This window comes from Perca flavescens, chromosome 21 (genome assembly GCF_004354835.1).
Source record: "Perca flavescens isolate YP-PL-M2 chromosome 21, PFLA_1.0, whole genome shotgun sequence".
Taxonomy (NCBI): domain Eukaryota; kingdom Metazoa; phylum Chordata; class Actinopteri; order Perciformes; family Percidae; genus Perca; species Perca flavescens.
This window is the reverse complement of record NC_041351.1, coordinates 17,037,040-17,041,273: the sequence shown is the minus strand read 5'-3', so window position 1 is coordinate 17,041,273 and position 4,234 is coordinate 17,037,040. Positions and strand designations below refer to the sequence as shown.

At 47.3% G+C, this 4,234-nt stretch overlaps 1 long non-coding RNA gene across 1 annotated transcript; it reads left to right on the top strand.

The window, feature by feature from the left end:
• Positions 1–3,164: 3,164 nt before the first annotated feature.
• LOC114547638 (uncharacterized) lies at positions 3,165–4,059 on the top strand. Its single transcript, XR_003691245.1, has 3 exons — positions 3,165–3,233; positions 3,326–3,486; positions 3,608–4,059. It is a non-coding gene; the product is annotated as an uncharacterized LOC114547638 (long non-coding RNA).
• The last annotated feature ends 175 nt before the right edge of the window (positions 4,060–4,234 follow it).

Here is a 4,234-nt window from a genome sequence, read left to right as displayed (position 1 = left end):
CCATCTCAGCCAGCGTCATCCAGGCCCCTTCCTACCTCACAGACCTGCTCCACCGCCACAATCCCCCCCGTAACCTTCGCTCCTCCGACACGTACCTCCTCTCCCCACCACCCAGGACCCAGCACCGTACCTGTGGGGAGAGAGCTTTCACCATCGCAGCCCCCTCCATCTGGATCTCCCTAGCCAAACACATTAATGACTGTACTCACCATGACACATTCAAATCTTATCAAAACCTACTTCTTTAGATTAGCCTTCACCCTATAACAATATCACAGTTCATCTACTGTTAATTGCTGGTTTTATTGTTTTACTTGCTTTTAATATGCTTGTTTTTTCTGTGTCGGTTTAATTGCTTCACTTGTTTTTAATGGGCTCAATGTACTGGTTTTATTGTAAAGTGTCTTTGAGTACCTTGAAAAGCGCTATATACATTAAATGTATTATTATAAAAATGACTTGAAATGTCGATCCTCAGATCAGTTGATCCAGGATTTATACATATATAACTGTTTTTCATGTAAACTTAGCACAAAAGGTAAGGAAATATATGTTTGGGAGATTATTTCTCTGTGGTAACAATAATATAAAAGTATAAATCTTATACCGTTGGAAAGCCTGTTTAGTTCCCTTTCAAATGGTGCCCCATTTGTAAGGAACATGCATTTTTGGGATGAGCAGCAGTGCTGAGCATGTGGGTTGCGCCCATGAAAAAAATTGCCAAATCTTCTCTGCCAATGCCAAACAGCTTATTCTGCCATTGACTCGTTTAGTGTATTGTATGATTCTACCTATGGCAGTTGGATTGTAGGGTCAAAGTGTGGAGAAGACGCGGAGAACTCTATGCTGATTGCTGCACCGATAGAGGAACACCTTTTGGTGGAGGCAGTGTGATGGTGTGGAGTGGGGGGCATCTCCCTCACTGGAAAAACAAGGCTTGTCATCATTGGAGGCAATCTCAATGCAGAGAGATATAGAGATTAGAGATTAGATTCTGCAACCAGTGGCAATCCCATATCTCCACAGTCTGGGACCGAACTCTATCCTCCAAGATGACAATGCTCGCCCCCCACAGGGCGGGGTTTATCAGAGACTACCTCCAGAATGTGGGAGTGGAGAGGATGGAATTGCCTGCCAGCAGTTCTGACCTCAACCCCATTGAACACTTGTGGGATCAGCCTGGGCGTGCTGTTCGTGCCAGAGTGACCAACACAACCACGTTGGCTGACTTGCGACAAATGCTGGTTGGAGAATGGGATGACATCCCACAGCAGTGTGTGACCAGCATGAGGAGGAGGTGCCAAGTTGTTGTGGCTGTGTTTGGTTCTTCCACACGTTACTGAGGCTCCTGTTTGTGAAATGAATAAATTGTTAAATTGCCAAAATGTCTTGTTTCTTCAAACGTCAACCTTACTTGTTGTGCTAAATTTAGTTGACAGTATAAAGGCAAACAGGAAAGGCCTGCTGCTCCTAGATAGCTTCTATGTGTCTCCTCTTCCCCTGCCCTCTGTCTGTCTCTAAATGCAGGAGTGGAGTCTGGTGTGCGGGATTCAGGGTTCCAGCTGCATCTCATTTACCTCAATCAACCTCTGCTTCAAATACCCGCTCAACCTTCCACTGTGCATCAGATCATAGTCAAGATGACCACAGTCAGTCTTACTTATGACCAAACCTGCTACCTGTTTGCTAGTTGTGTTTTTGCCTGTTCTGATCCGTGTTTCTTGTGCTTCAGTATTTTTGGAACCTGACTCCTGCTGCCGCTTCACTCCTGCCATCCACCGGACCAGACCACTACCATTGGACTTCACCAGAAACTGTATACTGGATTCTCTGAGGCAACCACTCCTGCTCAGAACCTTTGGACCTGTTCGCCTCTCTGGAGACCTGGACTTGCTGTTCCCCTTTCTGGGAACCTGGACTGAACTTTAACTTTCACTCTGGCTCTGCGTTTTTGTCTGCATTTGGCTTCAGCTCTTGTTTCCAACGTAACAGTATGAGCTGACCTAAAATGAACCCAGAAGACCTTAACGTAGAGGTCACCCCTGAGATCACTCAGATCTGGACTGCCATAGCCAATCAGGGCATAGTATTAGGCCAACATGACACACTTTTCAAGACTATATCCGATAACAGTCAGATGTTGCTCAACCATGTCCAATTACCCACTAATCAAGTATCTGACCTCACCACTCAAGTTAACGCTGCACCCCGCGTTCATAGCATGCAAGCCGCCTCTCCCCCCCCCCGGTCCGCCTGTTTTGCCTGCTCTGCTAGCTCCGCTAGCTCAGACTAAAGAGCCTTTTGTTCCTGCTCCTGAGCATTATGGTGGAGACATGGGTACTTGTGGTGATTTTCTGACTCAGTGTTCTTTAGTATTTGAACAACAGCCACTCACCTACGCCACTGAAAGATCCTGTATCGCTTACCTGATCAACTCTACCCTCGGTTCCACCTGTTCCTGGGGATCTGTGATCTGGGAGAGTCAGTTGGAGGTGTGCAACTCATATACTGCCTTCACTACAGAGATGAGGAAGGTTTTCGATCACCCCGTACGGGGTAAGGAAGCAGCTAAACGTTTGTTGTTTCTTCGGTAGGAATCACGCAGCGTGGTGAGAGCTGTAATCGGGCCTTAAAAGTACGGCCCGAAAAGGCCCGAGCCCGACAGAGTTCGGCCCGAGCCCGACCCGTACATTTTGATTGACAGCTTTTTAAAAGCCCGAACCCATTTACAGCCCGACTGTAAAGGCCGTCTATCAGCATCATTAGAGTGTCAGACACGCGCTTTGCACCGCGAGCGGGCACACACACCACTCGGCGGAAAAGGGAGAGAAAGAAAAAAGAGACTGCGCCGCACGCAGTCTCTTTGTCTTTGTCTTTCTCTTTGTCTTTTGTAAAAAATGAGTCCTTTATACATTTTTTAACATAATTTATTCATGAATAACGGAGGCTATAGGCCACTTGGAAGTTGGAACATAGAAATTAATTAAGTCCTCCAGAGACCAGCCTCCGTTTCACCTCCTCAGGATCCATTTTCACGCTAATCAAAACGCATCACCTGACCGCTCATATACCATGCAGCCCGAAGCGCAAGCCCGACCCCGGCCCGAGCCCGTGAAAAATAATAGAAATTAAGCCCGATCCCATCGGGTCCCGTCGGGTCCCATCGGGTTCGAGCAAAGATCTTCAGCTCTAGCGTGGCGGAGATGGCAGTGGAATTCCGGACTCTGGCAGCGGTGAGTGTTCATTAACGCTTTATCTGAGTCTTTGAAGGATGAACTGGTGTCACATGAGGAATCTGCTACACTGGATAAACTGATTTCTATAGCCATCAGGTTGGATATTCGGATTCGGGAGCGCTGCCATGAGAGAACGGGCGTTCCCAAATTACCTGTCCGTCGTCAATCAACTCCTCCCTGCCACTACGCTCCGGAGGTGACCGAGACTCCCCGAGTCTCTACGAGAAGTGCCAAACCCGAAGCTATGGAGGTGGGTTGTGCAGGATTGTCCGAAAACACAACCCACACATTGATTGGGTTACAGGTAAAATTGTGTCCTGGAGCACTTTTTGTCATGTTAACTGTTTGTATTCTGCTCAAACCCCTGACAGTACAGTACCTCAAACCACACCGGAGTCCGTGGAACTCTCTGCTGTTCCTGACGTCTATCATGAACTGGCATCAGTCTTCAGTAAACGCAGAGCCATTTCTCTTCCTCCTCACCGGCCTTACGACTGATCATTCACCTCCAGCCTGGAGCCCCTCTTCCGAACAGTCGCCTGTACAATCTTTCCCGTCCGGAGACGGAAGCGATGGAGAATTACATTCGGGAATCTCTGGCAGCAGACATTATTCGACCTTTGTCGTCACCAGTGGGTGCTGGATTTTTCTTTGTTGGAAAGAAAGATAAGACTCTCAGACCTATTGATTTTCGTGGGCTCAACAATGTCACGATTAAGAACAAGTATTCACTGCCGGTAATCAGTTCTGCTTTTCCCCCTCTACATGGTGCTTCTATCTTCACTAAGCTGGACCTGCGAAAAGCTTACCACCTGGTACATATCCATAAAGGCAACCAATGGAAGACAGACCCTTGGGACGTTTTGAGTATCTGGTTATGCCTTTTGGTTTGTCCAATGCTCATGCAGTGTTCCAGGCACTGGTAAATGATGTCCTTCGTGCTATGTTGAATTGTTTTGTTTTTGTATATCTGGATGACATCCTGATTTACTCTAAGT